General features: G+C 47.1%; 1 long non-coding RNA gene and 1 other non-coding gene across 2 annotated transcripts; both read left to right on the top strand.

Moving 5' to 3' along the window:
* The first annotated feature begins 3,257 nt into the window (after positions 1-3,257).
* trnaa-ugc (transfer RNA alanine (anticodon UGC)) lies at positions 3,258-3,329 on the top strand. The gene has a single exon. It is a non-coding gene; the product is annotated as a tRNA-Ala (tRNA).
* Positions 3,330-3,635: 306 nt separating this feature from the next.
* LOC137312300 (uncharacterized) lies at positions 3,636-8,486 on the top strand. Its single transcript, XR_010960690.1, has 3 exons — positions 3,636-3,669; positions 6,529-6,619; positions 8,398-8,486. It is a non-coding gene; the product is annotated as an uncharacterized lncRNA (long non-coding RNA).
* Positions 8,487-8,780: the final 294 nt, after the last annotated feature.

Below are 8,780 nucleotides of genomic sequence, written 5' to 3'. Positions count from 1 at the left end.
TGAAATAAATCAGCTTTGTTTTAAACACCTTGTTGTAGATTTTGGTCTTTCCCACCTGAGTGTTTAGCATCACCTGACTGGAGCTCAGAAAGGACAATCTGGGGGGAGGATCGTCCGGAGGGAACAGAACTTCAGCCTGGACACAGTCCTTCAGGGCCACACTGAGAGGGGCAAACGGCACTTTGGTCTTTCTCGTCTCTCTTCACTGACAGCAAAATCTCCGTGTGGGTTAATCTTGAGGCGTGTAAGAAATGTGCCCCAGCCACTCTCTTCCATGGTTCAGAGCTTCTCAGAACGGAACAGAAGGCTCCTGTACAACGGTGTTTAGAGACAGGAAGAACAATGTGTCAGGATTAACCCATTAACAGATATAATTTAGTATAATTAGAATCAATAGTGGAAGTAGAATCAAATGTACTGTGAATCTATGTATCTATAAATGTAAACTGTACTGTGTATTAATATAGAATGAACCATGTAACGTGTATTCAATAAGAAAGTGCTGGTGGGCCGAGAAGGATGCATGATGGTTATTATAGTCAAGTTTGCAGTTAAAACTAAAAGGATGCTGACAACAGTAAAGTGGGAATGAACAGACCTAAGGGCGGAATGTGCTGTAATAGCATAATGTCTAAAAGACATGTAGATAAAGGGACTGAAGGTTCATTAAATCAAGGAGTCACTCAGGCTCAGGCCTCTCTATCTCGAGCCTCCACAAGCCAGTGAGCAGAAGTCTGTTTTCCACACGGTTCTGTGAAGACTGGCAATGTAAACTCTAAATAAGGTTCTGTTAAGTCTGTAACAACAAGGCACGGATGGGACCAGGAGTTATGCTTGGAATGTAACTTCTGAAGGTTGAGAGACATGAATAATGGTCAGGCTGAGAGATGTGGATGTGAGAGTGAACTGCTCATAAACTGAAAAAGGGAATAAGAAAAGACCTCAAAAGCTGAGGAAGGCGCACAAGATTCTGGCAAGGAAGAAGAGAACTTTTCAGTCAACAGATCACAGCGAGAGAGAGAGAGAGAGAGACCGCACTGTAGTCACTTGGAGGGACAGAGAGAGAGAGAGAGAGAGAGACCGCACCGTAGTCACTTGGAGGGACAGAGAGAGAGAGAGAGAGAGACCGCACCGTAGTCACTTGGAGGGACAGAGAGAGAGAGAGAGAGACCGCACCGTAGTCACTTGGAGGGATAGAGAGAGAGAGAGAGAGAGACCGCACCGTAGTCACTTGGAGGGATAGAGAGAGAGAGAGAGAGAGAGACCGCACCGTAGTCACTTGGAGGGAGAGAGAGAGAGAGAGAGACCGCACCGTAGTCACTTGGAGGGACAGAGAGAGAGAGAGAGAGAGAGACCGCACCGTAGACACTTGGAGGGATAGGGATAGAGAGAGAGAGAGAGAGAGACTGCACCGTAGTCACTTGGAGGGACAGAGAGAGAGAGAGACCGCACCGTAGACACTTGGAGGGACAGAGAGAGAGAGAGAGAGACCGCACCGTAGTCACTTGGAGGGACAGAGAGAGAGAGAGAGAGAGACCGCACCGTAGTCACTTGGAGGGACAGAGAGAGAGAGAGAGAGACCGCACCGTAGTCACTTGGAGGGATAGAGAGAGAGAGAGAGAGAGACTGCACCGTAGACACTTGGAGGGATAGAGAGAGAGAGAGAGAGAGACTGCACCGTAGTCACTTGGAGGGACAGAGAGAGAGAGAGAGAGACCGCACCGTAGACACTTGGAGGGATAGAGAGAGAGAGAGAGAGAGAGACTGCACCGTAGTCACTTGGAGGGACAGAGAGAGAGAGAGAGAGACCGCACCGTAGTCACTTGGAGGGACAGAGAGAGAGAGAGAGAGACCGCACCGTAGTCACTTGGAGGGACAGAGAGAGAGAGAGAGAGAGACCGCACCGTAGTCACTTGGAGGGACAGAGAGAGAGAGAGAGAGACCGCACCGTAGTCACTTGGAGGGATAGAGAGAGAGAGGGAGAGAGACCGCACCGTAGTCACTTGGAGGGACAGAGAGAGAGAGAGACCGCACCGTAGTCACTTGGAGGGACAGAGAGAGAGAGAGACCGCACCGTAGTCACTTGGAGGGACACTCCTGAGGTTTCAAGGAACACTCACTATTTCTCTTTGTTAAGTATCACCTTTTTGCACTAATTGTGATGTGATTAATAAATCGGTTTTGCCTTTAACCGTAATACCAGGACCAGTGGTGATCTTGTTGTTGTCAGGAACCAGTCCTTAGATTGGATCAGATTATAATCCTGAAAATAGTGGTTTAAATCCTACAATTGGCGACCACGAAGGGACTATTTCTGACAACAGCTAAAACCTGGTGGGGGATAGTTACAGAATATAAATTGATTATTTCTCCAGTAAAATGAAGTGAGTGGGGGATAGTTACATAATATAAATTGATTATTTCTCCAGTAAAATGTAGTGAGTGGAGGATAGTTACATAATATAAATTGATTATTTCTCCAGTAAAATGTAGTGAGTGGAGGATAGTTACATAATATAAATTGATTATTTCTCCATTAAAATGCAGTGAGTGGGGGACAGTTACAGAATATAAATTGATTATTTCTCCAGTAAAATGCAGTGAGCGGAGTGCACACCCACCACGGGTGGCCTCACAAAATGAGGACAATCAGTTCTTCTTTCCTTGGTGAGAGGTTTCTTTAATCTGGGGATTTTGTTCAGTGGTCGAGCGCATGTTTTGCATGTGTTGAGGTCCTGGGTTCAACTCCCAGTATCTCCCTAAATAATTTTCCACCAGAATTCCCCACGGAAAGTTGAATGACGCTTTTTGAGCTCAGCGAGTTCCAACTTCTGAGGCTCCACAAGCATTAAATTGTCCCGGAGCGGGACTTCATCTCTCGGTCCCCTCAACAGCTCAACTCAAAGCAGCCGCCGACTGACGGGAATGTGTGACGGTGCAATATCGAGCGAGCAGTCCCAGCTCTTGTTCCTGTTTGACGCTCTGTCATTCTTCCATCTCACTTTATGATTCAGAGGTTGGATTTCAGCCTTGTCACTGACCATTAGCGATTGGGTTTTTTTTATTTCCGCAGACTTTTTTTTTGGAAAGTTCAAAGTAAAGAGGAGCAGAAACCCCGTGAACTGAAGCAGAGGTTGAACATTGTGAACACGCGGGACCGCTGGGCATCTCGATGTCCTGGAGAGACGGAGCAGAAAGCTCACGGCTTCACTTCGAAAGTGTCTGCTTGTTTATTTCTCAGGTATTTTTTGACCCGTGGGGATGTAGCTCAGTGGAAGAGTGCATGCCTTGCATGTATGAGGTCCCGGGTTCAATCCCCGGTGTCTCCAAACAAGTTACATTTAAAATTTTGGATTCAACTGTGAGAATATCATCTGAGACTCGCCTCACATTTGCACACAAGGAGAGACAAGAGTTTCTTCACCTCGCGAAAAACCGAACGCTCCGCACAGAATATAATTCAATGGGAGAGCGCCCACGATGTTTCAATGGCTCCCATCTCATGGTTGAACAGCTTGCCCAGTGATAGATTATTTCCAGTTTCACAGATTGGGGGGAAGCAGCGGACCGGCGTTCCGACCACAAAGAGGGAAGAATAGTCTGGATGTTGGGAGCTTCATCTTTTCCCAGAAAGTACTGAGCATCTGGAATGTATTCCCGGCTGGTGTGGTGCGTGCTGACCCTCTCTGGTGTGGTGGGTGCTGACTCTCTCTGGTGCGGTGGGTGCTGACCCTCTCTGGTGTGGTGGGTGCTGACCCTCTCTGGTGCGGTGGGTGCTGACCCTCTCTGGTGCGGTGGGTGCTGACTCTCTCTGGTCCGGTGGGCGCTGACTCTCTCTGGTCCGGTGGGTGCTGACCCTCTCTGGTGCGGTGGGTGCTGACTCTCTCTGGTGTGGTGGGTGCTGACCCTCTCCGGTGCGGTGGGTGCTGACCCTCTCCGGTGCGGTGGGTGCTGACTCTCTCTGGTCCGGTGGGTGCTGACCCTCTCTGGTGCGGTGGGTGCTGACCCTCTCTGGTGCGGTGGGTGCTGACTCTCTCTGGTGCGGTGGGTGCTGACTCTCTCTCCGCCTTTTTTCTGGATTTTTTTCTGGTTTGCAACCGCTCCCAGGAGATTCCATGTTCCCGGTGGGTGGGGCTGGTGGTGTGTGTAGGAAGTGTCCAGTCACGATGCTCCAGGCATGTGGGGCAGGATTGATGAACGAGCTGGTCATTTCCTGCCCGTCATGTCCGTCTGTAACCCCAGATCGTCAAGGTGTTTTTAGTGAAGTGATCTTTAAACACAAAATCCTCACCTGGGGCAAGTCCTGCGTCCGTCTGTAGTGAAATGAGATTCAATGCTGTCTGGGCCTCACCTTGTCCTCCTCCTTTTACATTATTATATTGTCCGCACACAGTGATATGTTTGGTTAAGATGAAAATACAAATTATCCGCTCTGGGCTCCTCCAGTCTCTCTGTGTTTCTCTCTCCTCCTAAACTGACTGACTGTCGGATAATAGTAACTGGTGTCCTCTCCATCCCGTTCTCAACACCCAGACACGACTACTTACTGAATAAATTCAACACTCACAGACAGTCCAGTGTCAGACAGTTACAGACGGTTTCTCTCCACCTTTCCTTACAGGACTGGCGAATGATGAATGCCCCGTCAGACCGGTTGATTTACAGTAAAAGGGACAGTGACCGTCTCACCAATAGCACTGGAGGTCTGTTCACAGACACAGAATCAGTCTTTCCCTTTCTATCAGTGTGTCTATATTACGCTCAGTAACAGTATCCCGCCTCCTTGTACAGCACAAGGGAGAGAGAAAGATAGACAGACAGAGAGAGACACACAGACAAACAGACACAGTATCAGTCTCACACTTCCCATCAGTGTGTCCGTTTCACACTCAGTAACAATATTCCACCTTCATGTACAGCGCTAGAGAGAGATAAAAACAGACAGGCACAGTATCAGAATTACACTTCCTATCAGTGTCTCTGTATCACTCTCAATAACAGTATCTCAACTTCATAAGCTGCACAAAAGAGAGAGAGAGAGAGAGACTGACCTGTAATGTCCTGTTTACACAGAGTAACAAATTGGAAAATATTTCATTCCAATTGCTATTCCAAGGTGGAGTGACAGAAGATGCAGTCTCATCTCTCACTGATATTATTTCAGAGACAGACACATTATTAATCCCACTCTCAGGGACAGTGTCACACATTTAACCCTCTCTTGCATGTTGTCCCCTCTGCAATCTTGCAGCTCAGGGCCGTTCTGTATTACTCTCAGTGACCGAGCGTTTCACTCCGATTGAAATAAACTGGGACTGTTGCTGCCTGATATTAATCCTACACGGTCCCAGCAAATACACCGACTCCCACTTTCCTCCCCCGTTTCTCCAGGATTGGTTTGAGGAATCCTCCCTCCAGTTTCGGAGTCAAACGTTACTTTATCAGTCAGGGAGCCAAGAATAAACAGAACCCATTGGCTCATTCCACAGCCGCTCACTTTATCTCTGAAAGACTCTTTCCCATCAAAAGAGCCCGAGAGAAACAGCAGGGATGGAAACCTCGAGTTTCATAGTTGGAGATTGTAAAGTCAGTCTGGATTCCAGCGTTAGGCACTGGTGGAATCCCATCTGTTTCCCATTCTGGTGCCTGTTCCTGCACTGCCTGTGGAGCCCATTCCCTCTGACCTTTCCCCCAGACCCACTTCCTTTGCTCAGACAGGCGGGAATGGAGAGATCACGGCCCCCGGGGGAAGGGAGCAAAGAGCAGCCTCGTTACAGCAGCTCATCGCTCCGGGACCGTGTCCGCAGATGGGCTCAGAGATCGGCATTGAGTCCGGGGGAAGGGCAGGGGGAGTCCGGGGGCTGTTTGTAAGAGGCGGAGTGGATCAGGAACTGGTCCCGGAACATGGAGTGAGAGGGGGGAAGGGAGAGGTCATTCTCGGGCTGTGTGTGGACAGGGTGTGTCCAGGGGAAGGGAGAGAGAATGGGAAGAACCTGCTATTAAAACCATTGCTGCTTTCACTCCCCAAACCAGGAGTGAATGGTCCTGGTTTAGTTCCAGTCTCACCCTGTTTATTGTTATTGGACAGTGAACAGTGGAAACAGAGCCGGACAGTAAGGATGTGGGGAGTTATACAAAGAGCATCTATTGCAGGCATCAGGTGAGAAGTGTGAAGGACACAATTTAAACAGCGGCTGTTTGGTTTCGGTTGAACGGTTAGTCCCATGGGAGAGGGGATTAGAAACCTGACCTGGACAAAGGTCCCTGCCCCATCGGGTAGTCCCATTCATGGATCAGTGCAGGGGTTGGGTTGTGTCTGGATGTCACGAAATTGTTGTAAAACAGCCCAACACACCTGGTGTGCAGAAGCTGAGTGCTGCAGTGGAGTCAGACACTGACACTGTTTGTATCACTGGTTTTCATTTGTGGATATTCAAAATGATCATTAGCAGAGATATTAAACTGATCACTTTTCCATTTTCAACCTCACCGTTTCTTGAGTTAGAAGAGATCATTTTCTTTCCACAGGCGAATCCTTGAATGATCCAGAATGAATGTGATGTTTCCTCCACCCGAGGCACAAGGAGGAGTGCAGCCAGCTCCTTCTCACACACAGGAGGTACATTATCACCCACCGAGCACAGAGACACAGACAGGTCATCAGTTCCACAGTCTCAGACAGCAGAAGTAGTCAGTCCCACACTGATCCCAAGTTCCAGAGACACACTTTCAATCCAACATTCAAACAGAGCGGGTGAGGCAGACACTGTTCCATTTGCCCCGAACTCTGTCCCGCTGACAGGTCGATACAAAAATCCCAGTCCAAAATCACACTCTCAGATTGAAAGGCACTGTGTCAATCTCACAATAGGGCAACATAGCTACGAATTAAATACCAGAGAGAAATCACACATGGTACCCGATTGAAAGGGACAGAATGAATCCCAATAATGTACCTGAGATTCCAATTGAATACCAGCCCAGAACTCTCACACACATGACTTTAATACATGAAATATCCATTCGAAAAGTGAACCATTTGCTACAAATTGCAAACAAATCCAAACCTCACGTACAGTATCGATTGAGAAATACTGAAATATAGTAAACCTGAGAAACAAATTAGATTCCTGTTCAGAATGCACTCGTAGAATGAAATTTAAAGATACAGTATCAATTCTATTAGTGCAGACTGAGGTACACATTATATACCAGTCCAAAAATCTCATACAATATTAGACTGAAAGATACAGTATCAATTCCATTTCTACAGACTGATCTACACATTACAAACCAATTCAAAAATGTCACCTTATCCGTTTGAAAGATTCATTATCATCCACAATCGTACTCACAGAGATGCAGATTTAATAGTGGTCCAAAAAGCACACAAATTATCTGATTAAAACCTCCAACATTAAAGCCTAAAGTTCGTCCATATTTACAAATTAAATAAGGAGTAAAACTCTTCAAACATTAAGATATTAAAGCTGAAGTATTGAACGCAATAATGTAATCTGAGAGAATAATTATGTACAGATACAGAATGAAACTCACATTCAGATACAGTACCAGAGACACACAGACACAGAATGAATCCAACACTCACAGATACAGAAGGAATCCCAAACTCACATACAGTACTAGAGACTGACAGACACAGAGTTAATCCCACACTCTCATCAAGTACCAGGGACTGATAGGTACAGTATGAATCCCACACTAACATGCAGTATGAGAGACTGCATATAAAGAATGAATCACAAACTCTCACACACACTGCTGACAAGATAGAGAATCAATCCCAAGTTCACACACAGTATCAGTGAGTGACAGATACAGAATGAATCCCACACTAACATACAGTACCAGAGACTGACAGATACAGAATGAATCCCACACTCACACACAGTACCAGAGACTGAGAGATACAGAATGAATCCCACTAAACTATCAGGGAATAAGCACAGACCAGGGATCAGGGCCTTTACCCAGTAAACTATCAGAGAGTCAGCACAGACCAGGGATCAGGGCCTTTACCCAGTAAACTATCAGGGAATCAGCACAGACCAGGGATCAGGGCCTTTACCCAGTAAACTATCAGAGAATCAGCACAGACCAGGGATCAGGGCCTTTACCCAGTAAACTATCAGGGAATCAGCACAGACCGGGGATCAGGGCCTTGACCCAGTAAACCATCAGAGAGTCAGCACAGACCAGGGATCAGGGCCTTTACCCAGTAAACTATCAGGGAATCAGCACAGACCGGGGATCAGGGCCTTTACCCAGTAAACTATCAGAGAGTCAGCACAGACCAGGGATCAGGGCCTTTCACCTGTCGGAGAGAACATTGTATCACAGATCGCTTGTGATAAACCTACACATTCTGATTTACAGCCGTGCAGAACAGATGTTTGTAGCTGCGATGGCCGAGTGGTTAAGGCGTTGGACTCGGAATCCCCTGGGGATTTCCTGCGTACGTTCGAATCCTGTTCCCAGTGATACTTCTTAAAGTTATGTTTACTGCTCAAATAACGATGAACTGGAGTTGACGAACCGCATTTCCTCTCTCAGAGAGACTCTCCAGTGCGGCTCATGCTTTTAATTCGGAGCCCAATGGTCTCTTGCAAAATTGCAAGACACGTGAAGGAATCTCTCCCAAGCTCCATCTTAAATTCTGCCCGTTCGCAGAACTTGACATTGATCCTATTTCTTCCCATACTTTGATCCCACCTTGTCTCTGTCTCTTGACTCTCCGTGTTTTTCCCTCATGGACTTCT

Source organism: Heptranchias perlo, unplaced genomic scaffold, assembly GCF_035084215.1.
Source record: "Heptranchias perlo isolate sHepPer1 unplaced genomic scaffold, sHepPer1.hap1 HAP1_SCAFFOLD_417, whole genome shotgun sequence".
NCBI lineage: Eukaryota > Metazoa > Chordata > Chondrichthyes > Hexanchiformes > Hexanchidae > Heptranchias > Heptranchias perlo.
Note: the sequence above shows the minus strand (reverse complement) of the source record. Positions and strands in the feature narration are given on the sequence as shown.